This window comes from Choloepus didactylus, chromosome 8 (assembly GCF_015220235.1).
Source record: "Choloepus didactylus isolate mChoDid1 chromosome 8, mChoDid1.pri, whole genome shotgun sequence".
Lineage (NCBI taxonomy): Eukaryota > Metazoa > Chordata > Mammalia > Pilosa > Megalonychidae > Choloepus > Choloepus didactylus.
In genome coordinates, this window is record NC_051314.1 from 13,483,617 (window position 1) to 13,502,308 (window position 18,692).

The 18,692-nt window shown below is 39.4% G+C and overlaps 1 protein-coding gene across 9 annotated transcripts in view; it reads right to left on the reverse strand.

Annotated features, from left to right (window-relative positions):
• Positions 1-18,692, reverse strand: part of SGSM3 (small G protein signaling modulator 3) — a 57,800-nt gene that overhangs the window by 29,485 nt on the left and 9,623 nt on the right. The window lies entirely within an intron of this gene.

Here is an 18,692-nt window from a genome sequence, read left to right on the forward strand (position 1 = left end):
TAGCAAAGAAGATACACAGATGATAGACAAACACATGGATAGATACTCAACATCATTAGTCACAAAGAAAACACAAATTAAAACCATAATAAGATGCTACCATACACCTATTAAAATAGCTAAAAAAAATTAAAAACTGAAAATACCAAGAGCTGATGAGTACTGAGAGCAGCCAGAGCTCTCACACACACTGCTGTGGGAATGTGAAACGATACAACAACTTTGAAATACAGTTTAGCAGTTTCTTATAAAGTTAAATGTATACTTCCCATACAACCCAGCAACCCCAATCCTAGGTATCCAAGTAAAATAAAAACTTATATTTACACAAAACCCTGGAGGTGGGTGTTGACAGCAGCTTTACCCACAACTACCCAAACCTGAAAACAATCCAAATGCCATAAAATGGAATACCACACAGCAAAAAATGAACTACTGATATACCCAACAACATGAATGAATCTCAAATGCATTAGGCTAAGGGAAAGAAGACAGACCCAAAGGTTACATACCATATAACTCCATTTATATGACATTCTTGAAAAGGCAAAACCATAGGAAGGGAACACAAACCAGTGGTTTCCATAGGATGAGAGTGGCAGGAGGAGTTAACTGCACAGGGGCATAGGGTAATTTTTTCGGATGACTTCTCACCTTGATTGTGTTAGTGATTACATGGCTGCATGCATTTGTCAGAACTTGCAGAACTGCACTAAAAGGGGTAACTTTTACAGTATGTAAATTATATCTTAACACAAAATAAAAAATATTATGCTGAGTGAAAGAAGCTAGACAGAAGAGTGCGAAAAAATTTCTAATGGGTACTAAAGAAACATGGACACTATTTATAATCCAACATTAAGTGAAAATGTAATTCAGTGTGTACACCATGAAATACGTTTATGTCATTCATTCATTTCCCAGATGTCTCTAACACATATTATATGCTAAGGCAACAATGATATACAAGCTGGAGGGGGAAACCAAACTGAAGACAAATAAATAAATGGATAAATCAATGAGGATTCTAGAGTCTGGCTAAATACCCTAACAAATCAAAAAGAGTGATGTGCTACTGAATCTAGGACTCTCTGAGCTGCCACTTCAGATGAAACCTGAAGGATAAGAAGGAGCCAGCCCTGAAAAGATGGAGGGATAGAGAGTCATGGGCAGAAAGAAGGAAAGGCAAGTACAAAGGCTCTGATGTGCAAAAGACCTTAGAGGAACAGAAAGGAGCCCAATGTAACTGAAACATAATGAACAAGGGGGACAATGGCAAGAGATGAAACTGGAGAAGTAGAGACACCCAGATCACCAAGGGACTACAGATCTCAATGAAGGATTCAGATTTTATTTTTAGGACAAGGGGAATCCACAAAAGAGTTCTAAACACTTTGGCTGCTGTATGGCAAACAGCTGTAAAGAGACAGAGTGGAGGCAGGGAGACAAGTTTAGAAGAAAGGGTAAGGTCAAAGAAAGAGATAATGGGGGCTGAGACTAAAGTGGTGACACTGGAGATGAAAAGAAATAAATGTTCAGTAAAATCAGTAGAACCAACAGGACTTGCTGGTAGGTTAGATGTGGGGAATGAGAGAAGGAAGGAATCAAAAGCAAGGCCATGAGGCGGGGCAAGATGGTGGCATAGACAGGTGTGGAATTCAGTTAGACCGCTGGAGCAACTAATAAACAACCAGGAACAACTAGTAGATAGTCTGGAACAATTGATGGGGACAACAGTGACCATCCACACATCGTAAACCAACCTCAACTGGGTGGAATGGCTGAGATCGCAGCATAAAATCTGTAAGAAAAAACTGCAGAAATGAGCTGGGAGGCCCCTCCCCCATGGCAGACTGAGCTGCTGTAGGAGACAGCAGCAGTCCTGGAGCAAGTGAATATAGCTCAGCCCAGCTACAACCAGGGTTTCAATTAACAAATGTGAACTGCTGAATACAAGCTACAAACATAGACAAACCCCTAACAAGCAGCAAAGTACCCTGAGGTCACTCCAGTGGAGAGGAGGTGGGGCTGACAGAAAGAAAAAAAGTTTAATTTAAAAGAAGGAAAAATATAGAGGCTTTTAGAGACAACTGACCTTAAGCACCAGAAAAAGTCTGTGCCCCAGGAAAAGGAGACCAGGTGCTCTCTCTGACCCATGGGAGAAACTGGGGGGCCATGGACTGGCTCTGAAAGGGGGCTTTCTTTCCCTTTTCTCTCTCTTATCCCAAGTGGCTCAGTGCAGAGAGCCTCAGCCACTTTCAGTTTGCAGCGCTCTGACCCTGACAGGGGTGGAGTTAACAGAGTCAGAAAGACAAAGGAGCTATGCAAATGCAGAAGATAACTCCCTAGGGGGTGTATCTTCCCTAAGAAGGGGCTCAGTGCTACTGCCCGCCTTCCCTTCAGATCTCAGACCCCAGGGTCTGGGGGAAAATAGTCAAAACAGAAACAATTTACACTGAGAACTAAAGGGGCCACACCTCTTTACACCAGTGGAGAGTGACAGGCTGAGAAGTGCCACCTGCCGGGCAGGTTAGGAAAATCACAGTGGCTAGAGGCCTCACAGGAAAGTCTGTAAATCTTTTACGATACACCCTCAGGGAAATGTGAAACTGAATATAACCTCATTCTGAGACCTGAACCCATTCTGGTCTGGTTAAATCTGATTGGGGTAACCAAGGAAACCAGATGCCTAGACAACAGAAAACTACAAAATACACTAGGAAACATGAAGCTATGGCCCAGTCTAAGGAAAAAACTTACACCTTAATTAAGATACAGTTGAAATATTGTTTCACTTTATTGAAACAAAGATTTTCAAAGAAATACGCTACATCAATGCAAAAACCACATCAACGAGTTCAGGGAAGACATGGCAAAAGAGATGAAGGATATAAAGAAAATACTGGGTGAACATGAGATAGAAACTGAAAGCTTGAAAAAACAACTGGCAAAATCTATGGAAATGAAAAGCACAACACAAGAGATGAGAGACACAATGGAGACATACAACAGCAGGTTTCAAGAGGCAGAAGAAAACACTCAGGAACTGGAGAACAAGACACCTGAAATCCTACACACAAAAGAACAGAGAAAATAATGGGAAAATATGAGCAACATCTCAAAGAATTAATGACAAAATGAAGCATATGAATGTACATGTCATGGGTGTCCCAGAAGGAGAAGAGAAGGGAAAAGGGGCAGAAGCAATAAGAGAGGAAATAATCAATGCAAATTTCCCACCTCTTATGAAAGACATAACATTACAGATCCAAGAAGCGCAGCGTACCCCAAACAGAATAGATCTGTATGGGCCTATGCCAAGACACTTAATAATCAGATTATCAAGCATCAAAGACAAAGACGGAATCCTTAAAACAGCAAGAGAAAAGCGATCCATCACATACAAGGGAAGCTTGATAAGACTATGTGAGGATTTCTGAGTAGAAACCATGGAGGCAAAAAGGAAGTGGTGTGATATATTTAAGATACTGAAAGAGAAAAACCGCCAACCAAGAATCCTATATCTGGCAAAACTGTCCTTCAAATATGAGGGAGAGTTTAAAATATTCTCTGACAGACAATGACAGAGCTTGTGGACAAGATACCTGCTCTGTAGGAAATACTAAAGGGAGCACTAGAGACAGATAAGAAAAGACAGGAGTGAGAGGCTTGGAACACAATTTTGGGTGATGGTAGCACAACAATGTAAGTACACTGAACAAAGGTGACTATGAGTTTGGTTGAAAGAGGAAGGTTAGGAGCATGTGGGACACCAGGAGGAAAGATAAAGACTGGGACTTTATAACTCAGTGAAACCTAGAGTGCTCAAACAATTGTGATAAAATGTACAAATATGTTTTTATATGAGAGAGAACAAATGAATTGTCAACCTTGCAAGGTGTTAAAAATGGGGTGGTATTGGGGGAAAAATACAATCAATGCAACCTAGAGACTATAGTTAACAGAAACATTGTATTATGCTTCCTTGAATGTAATAAAGGCAATATTCCAAAGCCAAATGCCTATAAGAGGGGGGCATTAGGGAGGGGTATGGAACTCTTGGCATTGGTGATGTTATCTGACTCTTTTATTGTACTTTAGTTTAATTCTCTTTCCTTTTGTTGTTTTTTAGCTGTCTTTTTTCTTTCTTTTTCTTTTGTTTCTCTACCTTCTTTGACTCTTCCTCCTTCTTTGTGGAAGAAATGGAGATGTCCTTATATAGATAGTGGTGATGGTGCTGAATGTATAAATATGTGATTATACAGGGAACCATCGATTGTTTACTCAGGACGGAATGTATGGTGGGTAAACAAAACTGTCTTAAAAAATGGGTTGATGTAGAAAACTTGAGGGCAACTATATTGAGTGAAATAAGTCAGATACATGAGGACAAATATTGCAGGGTCTCATTGATATGAACTAATTATAATATATAAACTCATAGACATGAAATAAGCTACCAGGATACAGAACAAGGCTAAAGAATGGGGAACGGTTACTTATTATGAGCAGCATGTTCAACTAGGTTGAACTTCAGTGTTTGGAAATAGACAGAGGTGACAGTAGCACGTTACTGTGAGAATAACTAACAATGCTGAATGGTGCATGAATGTGCTGGAAAGCGGAAGCTTAGAGACACATATGCCACCAGAAGAAAGTTGGAGGTTAAAAGATAGGAATGTATAAAACAGGGAATCTTGTGGTGGACAATGTCCATGCTTAACTGTACAAAAATTAGAGATCTCTTTCATGAATGAGAACAAATGTATGACACTATAACTAGAAGTTAATAATAGAGGGGTGTATAGGGAAAAATATAACTATTGCAACCTATGTACTACAGTTAGTAGTAATTTAACATTCTTCCTGAAACAGTAACAAATGTACTATACCAATACTATGGGTCAATAATGGAAGGGGGGTGGTTCAGGGTACGGGAGGATTTGAGTTTTCTTTTTTGTCTTTATTTCTTTTCTGGAGTAATGAAAATGTCCTAAACATTGAAAAAAAAATTAATTGTGGTGATGGATACAGAGCTGTATGGTGGTACCATGGGCAAATGAATATGCACTTTGGATCTTTGGATGATTGTACGGTATGTGACCAGTCTCATAAAATTGAATTTAAAAAAAAAAAAGGAAGGTCATGAGTTCTGGTCTGAACATCTGGATTTCTGATGATGCCATTTACTAATATGGGGGACACAGGCTTGGGGAAGAGGGAAATTAAGAGTTGTGGGATAATTTAAAATGTCTATTAGAAATCCAAGTGGAGATGCAAAGTAGGTAACTGGATATACAAGTCCATGTCTTTGGGAGAAAAGTCAGGGCTAGAGGTATTAAGTTGGGAGTCTTTCACTCATTTATTCAACCAACAAATATTTTTTGAGCAACCACACTGCTCACCATGCTGTTCCATGTGCTAGGGATATAGTAGTAAAACAAAATAGACTAAGTCCTCATTCTCATGAACCTGCAGTCACTGATCTACAAAATGGAGACAATAACACTATCTACTACTGTTCTAGTTTGCTAATGCTGCCAGAATGCAAAACACCAGAAATGGATTGGCTTTCATAAAAGGGGGTTTATTTGGTTACACAGTTACAGTCTTAAGGCCATTAAGTGTCCAAGGTAACACATCAACAACCTGGTACCTTCACTGGAGGATGGCCAATGTTGTCCAGAAAACCCCTGTTAGCTGGGAAGGCACGTGGCTGGCGTCATCTCCAAGTTCTGGTTTCAAAATGGCTTTCTCCCAAGATGTTCCTCTCGAGGCTTCAGCTTCTCTCCAAAATGTCACTCTCAGTTGCTCTTGGGGTGTTTGTCCTCTCTTAGCTTCTCCGGAGCAAAAGTCTGCTTTCAAGCGCCATCTCCAAATGTCTCTGTAAACTGCAGTTCCTCTCTCAGCTCCTGTGCATTCTGCAAAGTGTCCCTCTTGGCTGCAGCAGGCTTGCTCCTCCTGTCTGAGCTTATATAGTGCTTTAGTAAACTAATCAAGGCCCATACTGAATGGGTAGGACCACACCTCCATGAAAATTATCCAATCAGAGTTATCACCCACAGTTGGGTGGGGCGCATCTCCATGGAAACAACCTAATCCAAACGTTCCAACTTAATCCCCACTAATATGTCTGCCCCCACAAGACTGAATCAAAGAACATGGCTTTTTCTGAGGGATCTAATATATACAAACTGGTACAACTACTTATGAGAATGAAGTAAGAAAATGTAAATTTTTCACAAAATTGTCAATTGTAAATCACAATACCTGGCATACAGAAAGTGCTCAATAAATAGCAGCTATTATGTTCAGTGACAGAAAACAATAAATAAGTAAAGAAGTTAATAAGAATTTCAGAAAGTAATAATGTGGTATGAAGAAAGTAAAACAGAATGACAGGTTACAGTGTGGTAGGTGGTGGCAGAGGGGCTATTTTTGAGAGATGGCAGAAGGTCTCTCTGAGGAGAAGACAATTCACTGAATACCACACTGATGAGAAGGAGCTGGCTCTGCAAAGATCTCAAGGATCTAGAAGAGCAGTCCAGTAAGAGGAAACAGCACAAGTGTTGGTTCTACTGGAGAAACTAAAAGGCAAGTGTGGCTGAGGCAGCCTGAGGAGGGGAAAGTAGCAGATAACAGTGGAGAGGGAGGCAGGAACTAGATTACGTAGGATCTAGATTACGTAGGATTTTATTTTTATTCTGATGAGAAGTCACTGAAGAGCTGTGAGCTGGAGAATGACATGATCTGACTCAGGCTTTTGAAGAAATCATATTGGTGCTATGTGAAGAATGAACAACAGAGGGTTTAAGAGTGAAAGCTGGGGGTGGGAGGGTGGGGCGGATCCAAGATGGCAGATTAGGAGAGACAAAGCAAAATTCTCCTCTGTGAAAAACACTAGATAAAGGACAGAAAGTGCTCCAGAATAGCAGTTCCAGGGTTCCACGGGCTGGGCAGGGACTTATATATCTATAGTGACTGAGCACTTGGAGAAACCGAGAGACTGTGTTAGGAGTCATGTGAGTGTTTGATCTGGAGAGCTGCTGGGGAAACGGCAGTCAGAATCACCCCGCGGTGGGGAGAAACAGAGACTGTGCTTGGAGGCGGGTTAGAGTAAGACCCAGAAAGCGGCAGGGAGCTGGCAGCAGGAGCTGCAGTTGATCACAGTGGGGAGTGCTTTCCATGCCCCAGGCACCTGCCTCAATATCTGGCATGAGTGATAGCCCTTTGAACACCCACAGCTAAAAGCCCCTGAGCCAGGGATGAGCTGCTGCAGCAGGTGGAGGATTGTGCAAATGCGTAGTTTCCACGACCCATGCAGCCATCTTTGCAGCAGGCTGGGAAACACCATTTCGCAGTGCTGCAGCGGAGAGCTTCCTTAAGTGAATTCGGGATTCAGCTGGCTTCCGACGGCACACACTCCCACTCTGCAGAAGCCCATGGGGTGCACAGCCTAGAGGCAGGGGTGCTGCTTGGAAGTGCCAGGAGTCCTACACCAAGGTCAGGGACTTGTGGGCCCACAGCAGAGAGGGACTGAGGGGAGTCTGAGCTGAAGGGCTAGACCCGTGCTGCAGCCCCATTGTATTCCAGCCGCAGCTCCGGGAATGGCTGGGGGTACTAGGTCTTAAAGCTCTCTTCCCTGCCAAACTGCACAGGGCACACCCCCAACCCACAGGGCTGGTGGTCCCCACTACACATGGAAAATTGGTGCTCTAATTGGACATCCACATGGTTTGGCCCCCCACTCACTGCATAAACGAAGTTGGGGAGAACTGGGTTGAGGGTAAAAAATGGCTCAGGAGTGCCATCTCCCGGTAGGTCAGGGAAAGTGCACTCCACCAAGCTGTAGCTCTGTCAAATTATAGATAATTATTTAAATAAGCCTGCATATCCTAAAAGAACCCTATCAAGATAAGCAAATGCCAAGAGGCCAAAAAACAACAGAAAATTATAAAGCATATGAAGAAACCAGATGATATGGATAACCCAAACACACAAATTAAAAAACCAGAGGAGACACAGAACTTAGAGAAATTCATCAAAGAAGTAATTACAAACACCAGTACCAGAGCTCAGGATATAAAGGATATCAAGAAGAACCTAGAAGAGCATAAAGAAGAATTTGCAAGAGTAAATAAAAAAATAGAGGCTCTTACGGAAATAAAAGAAACTGTTGATCAAATTAAAAAGACTCTTGATACACATAACACCAGATTAGAGGAAGCAGAGGAATGAATAAGTGAACTTGAAGAAAGTGTATTGAAAAGTGAAAGCACAAAAGAACGAACGGTGAAAAAAACAGAAAAATTTGAAATGGATCTCAGGGATATGATGGACAACATGAAGCTCACAAATATAGGAATCATTAGGGCTCCAGAAAGGGAAGAGAAGGGCAAAGGTCTAGGAAGAGTATTCAAAGACATTGTTGGGGAAAACTTCCTAACCCTTCTAAATGACATAAATACACAAATCCTAGATGCACAACGAACTCCAAACAGAATAAATCCAAATAAACCCACGTCAAGACATATGCTATCAGATTGTCAAATGCTGAAGAGGAGCAAGTTCTGAAAGCAGCAAGAGAGCAGCAATTCATCACATACAAGGGAAACAACATAAGACTAAGTAGTGACTACTCAGCGGCCACCATGGAGGCAAGAAGGCAGTGGTATGACATATTTAAAATTCTGAAAAAGAAAAATTGCCAACCAAGAATTCTTTATCCAGCAAAGCTCTCCTTCAAATTTACGGGAGAACTTAAAATCTTCACAGGCAAAGACATGCTGTGAGAATTTGCTAACAAGAGCCCTGCCCTACAAGAAATACTAAAGGGAGCCCTACCAGCTAAGGAAAAAAGGAAGAGAGAGGTCTGGAGAAAGGCACAGAAATAAAGAGTTTTAGTAAGGATACGTTAAAGGAAATAAAGAGAGGGGAAAAACATATTAAAAACCAAAGGATATGATGGCTGATTTAAGAACTGCCTTCACAGTAATAACATTGAATGTGAATGGATTAAACTCCCCAATTAAAAGACTGGCAGAATGTATGAAAAAATATGAACCATCAATATGTTGCTTACAAGAGACTCACCTTAGACCCAGAGACACAGAGAAATTGTAAGTGAAAGGATGGAAAAAAATATTCCACGCAAGCTACAGCCAAAAGAAAGTAGGAGTAATAATATTATCTCAGATAAAATAGACTTTAAATGCAAGGATGTCATAAGAGACAAAGAAGGACACTATATACTAATAAAAGGGGCAATTCAACAAGAAGAAATAACAATCATAAATGTCTTTGCACCCAATCAAGGTGCCCCAAAGCACATGAGACAAACATTGGCAAAACTGAAGGAAGCAATAGATGTTTCCACAATAATTGTGGGAGACATCAATACATCACTCTCTCCTATAGATAGATTACCCAGACAGAGGACTAATAACGAAATTGAAAACCTAAACAATGTGATAAATGAATTCACCTTAACAGACATATAGAGCATTACATCCCACATCACTAGGATACACATTCTTCTCTAGTGTCCACAGAACTTTCTCCAGAATAGATCATATGCTGGGACATAAAACAAGCCTCAATAAATTTAAAAGATTGAAATTATTCAAAGCACATTCTCTGATCCCAATGGAATACAACTAGAAGTCAATAACCATTAAAGATTCAGAATATTCACAAATATCTGGAGGTTAAACAACACACTCCTAAACAATCAGTGGGTTAAAGAAGAACTAGCAAGAGAAATTGCTAAATATCTAGAGATGAATGAAAACAAGAGCACAACATATCAAAACTTATGGGATTTAGCAAAGGCGGCTTTGAGGGGGAAATTTACACCTCTAAATGCATACATTAAAAAGGAAGAAAGAGCTAAAACCAAAGAACTAAAGGAACAACTGAAGAAGCTAGAAAACGAACAGCAAACTAATCCTAAACCAAGTAGAAGAAAAGAAATAACAAGGATTAAAGCAGAGATAAATGAATAGAGAACAACAAAAAAAACAATAGAGAATAAATAACACCAGAAGTTGGTTCTTTGATAAGATCAACAAGATCCCCTAGCTAGACTGACAAAATCAAAAAGAGAGAAGACTCCTATAAACAAAATAATAAATGAGAGAGGGGACATTACTTGGGATTCTGAAAAAATTTAAAAATTCATAAGAGGATGCTATGAACAACTGTATGCCAACAAACTGGATAATGTAGAGGAAATGGACAATTTCCTGGAAACACATGAGCAAACTAGACTGTCCAGAGAAGAAACAGAAGACCTCAACAAACCAACCACAAGCAAAGAGATCCAATCAGTCATCAAAAAGCTTTCCACAAATAAATGCCCAGGGCTAGATGGTGTCACACAGAAATTCTACCGAACTTTCCAAAAAGAACTGACACCAGTGTTACTGAAACTCTTTCAAAAAATTGAAGAAAATGGAACACTGCCTAATTCATTTTATGAAGCTAACATCACTCTAATACCAAAACCAGGTAATGATGCTACAAGAAAGGAAAACTACAGGCCAATCTCCCTCATGAATATAGACTTCAAAAATTCTCAACAAAATACTTGCAAATCAAATCCAAAGACACGTTAGAAAAATCATATACCATGACCAAGTGGGGTTCATTCCAGGCATGCAATGATGGTTCAACAAAAGAAAATCAATCAATGTAATACAACTCATTAACAAATCAAAAGGGAAAAATCAAATGATCAGCTCAATAGATGCTGAAAAAGCGTTCAACAAAATCCAGCATCCTTTTTTGGTAAAAACACTTCAAAAGGTAGGAATTGAAGGAAACATCCTCAGTATGATAAAGGGCACATATGAAAAACCCACAGCCAGCGTAGTACTCAATGGCGAGAGACTGACAGCCTTCCCTCTAAGATCAGGAATGAGACAAGGATGCCCGTTGTCCCACTGTTATTCAACATTGTGCTAGAAGTGCTAGCCAGAGTAATCCGGCAAGAAAAAGAAATAAAAGGGATCCAAATTGGAAAGGAAGAAGTAAAACTGTCACTGTTTGCAGATGATAACTTTACTAAAAGAATTAGAAGGGACTAAAAAGATGGGAAAATATTCCATGTTCATGGATAGGAAGGCTAAATGTCATTTAGATGCCAATTCTACCCAAACTCAGCTAAAGATTCAATGCAATTCCAATTAAAATTCCAACAACCTACTTTTCAGACTTGGAAAAGCTAGCTATCAAATTTATTCGGAAGGTAAAGATGCCTCAAATTGCTAAAAACATTCTAAGAAAGTAAAATGAAGCAGGAGGACTTACACTTCCTGACTTTGAAGCTTACTATAAAGCCACAGTAGTCAAAACAGCATGGTATTGTCAAAAAGATAGACATACTGATCAATGGAATTGATTTGAGAATTTGGAAAGAGACCTAGAGATCTATGGTTAACTGATCTTTGATAAGACCCCCAAACCCACTGAACTGGGACTTAACATTCTCTTCAACAAATGGTGCTGGGAGAACTGGATATCCATATACAAAAGAATGAAACAGAATTCCTACCTTGCTACCTGCACAAAAGTTAACTGAAAGTGGATAAAAGACCTCATTATAAGAGACAGTACCATAAAACTAGAAGATAATGTAGGGAAACATCTTCAAGACCTTGTATATTATGAGGTCGCTTCTTAGACCTTACACCCAAAGCACAAGCAAGAAAAAATAGATAAATGGGAATGCTTCAAAATTAAAAGCTTCTGCATCTGAAAGGAATTTGACAAAAAGATGAAGAGGAGCCAACTCAATGGGAAAAAATATTTGGAAACCACGTGCCTGATAAAAGACTGATATCTTGCATATATAAAGAAATTCTACAACTCAATGACAATAGTATAAACATCCCAATTATAAAATAGCCAAAGGATATGAAAAGACATTTCAATAGAAATGGGGAAAAAAAAACATGAAAAAATGTTCATCTTCACTAGCTATTAGGGAGATGCAAATTAAGACCACAATGAGATATCATTTCACACTAATTAGAATGGCTTCCATTAAACAAACAGGAAACTATAAATGCTGGAGAAGATGTGGAGAAATTGGAACTCTTATTCATTGCTGGTGGGACTGTATAATGGTACAACCACTCTGGAAGACAGTCTGGCAGTTCCTTAGAAAATTAGATATAGAGCTACCCTTTGGTCCAACAATTTCACTTCTTGGTATATACCCGGAAGATCTGAAAGCGGTGACACAAACAGATCTTTGCACATCAATGTTCATAGTGGCATTATTCACAATTGCCAGAAATGGAAACAATCCAAATGCCCTTCAGCAGATGAGTGGATAAACAAAATGTGGTATATACACATGATGGAATACTACGTGGCAGTAAGAAGGAATGAGGTCGTGAAACATATGACAACATGGAACCCTGAAGACATAATGCTGAGTGAAGTAAGTCAGGTGCAAAATGAGAGATATTGTATGTTACCACTAATGTGAACTCTGTGAAAAATGTAAAATAAATGTTTTATATTGTAGAATGTAGGGGACCTAGCGATAGACAGCAACTAGTGAAGGGGGAATGATAATCTAATAAGAACAGATAAGTTATGGAGGGTAATCGTAATGTTATGGGAAAGCTCAGGAATGTCTATAGTTTGTTAATTTTTGGGGGGTATGGTAGGAACATGTTGGGAGCAATGTAGTTATTTTAGGTTATTTGTTTTTCTTATTCCTTTGTTTTGTTATGGTTTGTTAATTTTCTTGGGGTATGGTAGGAACATGGAAGCAATGTATTTATTTGTTTTCCTTATTCCTTTGTTTTGTTATGGTTTGTTAATTTTATTGGAGTATGGTAAGAACATGTTGGAAGAAATGTAGTTATTTGTTTTTCTTATTCCTTTGTTTTGTTTTGTTTTAAATGTTTTTTATTGTTTTTTAATTTTTTGATAAATAAAGTTAAAAAATAATTACAAACCAAATTTAAAAAGGGCAAAAGACTTGAATAGGTATTTTTCCAAAGAGGAAATACAAATGGCTAAAAAGTACATGAGAAGATGCTCAACATCACTAGCTATCAGGGAAACGCAAATCAAAACCACAGTGAGATATCATACCACACCAACTAGAATGGCCATTATCAAAAAACAAACCAACAAACAAAATCAAACAAAGAAACAAAAAACCCAGAAAACTACAAGTACTGGAGAAGATGTGGAGAAATAGGAACACTCATCCATTGCTGGTGGGAATGTAAAATGGTTGTAGCTGCTGTGGAAGGCAGTTTGGTGGTTCCTGAAGAAGCTAAGTATATAACTGCCATATGATCCAGTAATCCCATTACTAGGCATATACTTAGAAGAACTGAAAGTAGGGACGCAAACAGACATTTGGACACTGATGTTCATAGCAGCATTATTCACAATTGCCAAAAGATGGAAGCAACCCAAGGGGCTGTCAACTGATAAATGGATAAAGAAAACACGGTATACACATACGATGGAATATCATTCAGCAGCAAGAAGGAATGAAGTCCTGAAGCATGCAACAACATGGAAGAACCTTGAGGACATTATGGTGAGTATAATAAGTGGTATGTGGGAAAAAAATGCACCTACTGCAAACTATGGACTACAGCTAACAGTAATATTTTAATACTCTTTCACCAAAAATAACAAATTACCACACCAATGCTAAGGGTCAATAACAGGTGGGGATAAGGGGAATGGGATGTGTTGGTTTTCTGTTTGTTTTTTTTGAGCACTGAAAATGTTCTAAAATTGATTGTGGTGAGGAATGCACAACTATGAGATGATCTGTGAACCACTGATTGTATACTCTGTATGATATATGAATATATCTCAATAAAACTGCTGGAAAAAAAATTGAAAACAAAAACAAAAACAAAAAACCATGGATGAGAAGAGACCTTATCATCACCTTCTACTCCAGACCCCAGATAATATTACTCAGAGGTTAACACAGGACAGGTTTGTGTATCTGACCTGGTTGTTAAACATTATTCCAAGAAACCTGAACTGAACTTCTATTCTGGCAAATGAACCTCTTTTCCTGGTTGAATATGGAGGAAGCCCACAAGGAAATTGCTAACCTGGGGGCTACTTCCCCACTGTGGCTCTACTACGTATTTCAAAATTTTTTCCATCTTGACTGGTTTTGAACTAAATGTGCTCCTCATGCTGCAGAAGATGTATTTGATGTTATTAGAAACATTAACAATAAAAATATGTTGGAAATTATTAGCAAAAAAAAAAATTACAGGGTAAGTAGAGCAGAACATTAAGGAATAAGTAAGTTTTCTCTTTGAGTTTTTCCTGAGGTCCACAAATGAATTTCTGAGGATATACATACCCATCTAGCTTTTCTAAATCTTGCCTTCCATTTTCCTTTGACAGAGCTACTACTTATCACCTCAAATCTGTCTCCACAGGGATGTAATGTTTGCACAAAACCAAGGAAAGTAAAAAAAATTTTTAAACTTGCAAACTATTAGAAATAGCTTATCTATAACAACTTAGCATGAATTTGACATCTTCACAATTTGTGAAATTGGGAACTTCCTAAACTGTTAAATGGTAAAGTCTGTAATTTTTCAAGTTACTGTAACATATTTCCCCCTCCAATAGTCTAAGTATTCACTGGAAAATAACTGACAACACTCTGAAACTCAGGTTTCCAAACCACGTTTTTTTTAAGGCTAAACACAATCCCCAGCTGTCTCACTTCACAGGGGGTTGCAGTAGCTTTATTATATTGAAGTGAAATATTTTCTAAAAGCAAAAGCCACTAAAAGCGGTTTAAAGGGTAAGAGATGCTTATAAACAAGGAGACCAGAAAAGTATAGCAATTTACAAAATAGGCCCTGTTTTAGTTTCCTAGGCTGCTCAAAGCAGATACCATGAAATGTGTTGGCTTTAACAATGGACATTTATTAGCTTACAAGCTTACGGTTTTTAGGCTGAGGAAAGTGTCCAAATCAAGGCATCACCAAGGCGATGCTTTCTTCCTGCAGACTGGCTGCTGGTCCTCCACTCCTCTGCCACGTGGCCAGGCACATGGCGGTGTCTACTGGTCTCTCCCTTCTCTCCCAGGCTTCGCTTACTTCAGCTTCTTGCTTCCATGGCTTTCTTTGTCTGAATTTCATTCTCTTACGAAGGATTCCAGTAATTGGATTAAGACACAATGTGAATGCGGTGGGTCACACCTTAACTGAAGTAGTTTCATCAAAAGAGCCTACTTACAAGGGGTTTACACCCACAGGAATGGATTAGGTTTAAAAACATGCTTTTCTGGGGTATACCCAGTTTCAAACCACTGCAGGCCCTAAGTTGGGGAGAGGGAATGCTATTTCCGAGTCCTCTGTTATGTAAGTGCCTCCCGGTCTCTGACTTTTAATTCACAATCCAAGCCCTTGGTTCCCAGCCCTACCCTGGACTGGGGTCACGCCGGACACTGACCATCAAAACCCGAGGCTCACAAATGTGTCTTCCTGGCACTTCTGGCACTTTGTGCAAACACCCTCTGAGAACACAATAAGATGCAAGCATAAACTTAAGTGGTAGCAGGATAAATTTAAGATAAAAGTCAGGAGAAAAATCTCTGGATGATAAACAGTCATCAGGTATATCATGGGAAGGAAAGTTCTGGATGCTTCTGATTTTGGTGATTATACTAACATTACAACGTTAATGGGTCAAAAGAAAAGTGTGCCACAAGTATGCCACCCCAACAAATCCCATTTTCCTCTCTTCTATGCTCTCTTTTAGTATATCTCTACATAGATACGCAGTTCTTACATTATAAAATTTTTATATTTTTTATCTACTGAACATAAAATTATCAGCATTTTCCCCAGTAACTAAGCAGTCTTTATAATCATGTATTCTATAATCTACTCATCTATTAACGGACATTTAAATACTTTATAACAATTCTGCAATAAAAGCAATGCTGTGAGAAACTCATCCTCTGAAGATTTTTTAAAATGACATTAACATATCTGTCTTGTTTAGGAATGGCTTTGTATAAAAATTCTGCTTTTTGTAATTTATAGTGTAAATTTTGTAAATATAAAGCACTATCCAAGTATGTAATTTATAGTGTAAATTTTGTAAATATAAAGCACTATCCAAGTATGAGATTAGGTTAACAACAAATTATCAGTATTAGAGTTTAATATGTTGCTTATTTAAAGTAAGGAAAGTAACCTAACCTAATGACACCTAAAGTCACCTTAAAATTTTGTAATATCTATTATAATTAATAGTACACTGAAAAATTATTTTTTAAATAGTTGGCTCCAGAATGCTACCAAGAGAGGGTATTATAATTGTTTGTTAAAATATGTTGATAAGTTCCTTGTAAGTGGAAGGTAAATTTTGAAGTCACAGATTAGAAGAAATAAGAGATATATCAATTGCCTAGCAATAGAAATTTGGAGGTAGTGGAGAGAAGAAAATAGAGGTGGCCTGGACTTTAGAAGGGAGAAGAAGAGAAATCCAAGGACAAGGTAAGGAGCTACATCCTGTACAGCAGAATGGCCTATGAGACATTTCTGCAGTGCATGGAGGGGAGAGGGACAGGACTTGAAGGGCAGTGGCCAAGGGCCTCTTATGAAAAGGACATCATAACCCAATTTAAGTTGGGTTACTGCAAGGTAAAATCCCTTTACCATCCAGTATCTTCAGTAAAGCCTGCTCTGCTCATAAGAGCCTTGAGTGTGGTTTGATGGAAAATCAAAGAAAAGGTCTATCAGAGATTCTCAAACTACGGTGTGTATCAGAATCACCTGGAGGACCTGTTAGAGCCCAGACAGCTGAGGCCCTTCCCCTGAATTTCTGACTCAGGAGGTCTGAGTGGGGCCTGAGAATCAGGCTCTCACCAGTTCCCAGGTGACGCTGATGCCAGATCCAGGGCATCACTGACCTGAATCCACCTTTGCCCATTCTTCTTTCCAATTCCTGGTCAGATGTGACTTCTTCTAATAAGCTTTCCCTTTCTATGCTCATGCCTCCAACCTCCCTTCTCTGGTAGAATTAATCACTGTTCATGGTCCTGTTTCTTACTTCTTGCTATACTGTTATTTATTTGTGTGCATGTCTATCTGCTCTATCCAGTATCTAGCCTGACATGTGGCAGGTGTCCGTTTGATGAATGGGGGATGGGGATGTGGGGGTACCAAACGCCAAGAAGATCCCCAGTACAACATGCTTCCTCGGCTTAAGCCTTCCACTTTACCTGACTTCTCATTCTTCAGAGATCAGCTCTCACATATTACCTCCTCTAAGAAGCCTTCTTTGACACTCCCCTCTGCCTCTGGTTTGTGTCAGGTGCCCCTCTTCCTGTATTCCCAAATAACCTGTCTATAACATACTTCTCTTTATAATAGCTGCCATTCCTTGCCAGGAACTCTAAAAAGCAGAGCTGGATTAAAACCTTGAGAGATCCTTTGACCCAGCAATTCCCATTTCTGGAAATTTATCCTACACATCAGCAAAATGACCCATATACCAGGTAATTCCCTACAGCACTGATAGCAAAATCTTAGAAAACCTAAATATCCATTGATCACAAGGGGCAAAATGGTGAGATCACAAGGGGCAAAATGGTGAGAAGAATGTGTGAACATTTGTGCAAAAAAAGGGGAAAAATGTTCACATGAAATATAGAATGCTACATGGGAGGGGAACTGCATAGCAGGGAGTCTTTATTGAACATCCCTCTGTACTTTTGAATTTTGAACCATGTTAATTCATTATTTATTCAAACAAATAAATAAAATGAAACATGAAAAAAAAAATTAAAGACCTTTAGAGAGTCACAGAACAAAAAAGAATACAGTGGATTATTTTGAGCCCTGATTAAGATGGTGGAGTGAGAAGCTTCAGGGCTCCTTCCTCCACCCCCCACCCCAACAGAAGCTTTGAACAACCAGCAAGAAGTGGCAGAAATATCTTTCTCAAAGCTCCAGAAAACAATTAAAGGCTTGCAGAAGCAGGGAAAGCACTAAATCAAGAAAAAGGCAACTTAAAGCAGTGTAGAGACTTCTGGTCATCTACCCCAAGGTGCCCTTCTTCCACAGAATCTTTGAGCAACTAGCAAAAATTGGCAGAGCCATCTTCTTGAGAACTCTGGAAAATAGTTAAAGGGTTACAGTAACTGGTTGAGGGTCGAATCAAGAACACACAGCTTTAAAAAAAATGGCAGGAGAAGCTTGTGGTATCCTTGTGGTTCTCTCCCCCAACCCCTCCCCAGCACAGGTGGAGCAGCCTGTGTTCCCCTTGAGGGTTCCTGGCCCTGTTCCAGAAGGAGGAGAGTAATCCCTATGTTCATACTTTGGTGCCTGTAGGTCGGTGCCAATCAATTGGGTGGCAGCCTGAAAGCCTGAACCAGGAAACTCACCTCTGGCTCACCCTCCTAGAACTTGCCCTGCAGGCAGGAGCAGCTTGTAGAGAACAATAGCAGTGCTGTTACCCCAGATGTTTTTGTTGAAAGTATGTTTGTTATTATTATTCACAGCACTCTGTATCTTCCTTAGTGCCAAAGACATCCAAGATGGTGAAGACCCACTATATCATCCAAATTTCCATCCCCTCAACTATTAGGCCTTTCCTAAACGTTTTTTAAAACGTCCTTTTTCTCTTCAACCTGTTGCTACTTTTCAGACGGGGCTGCC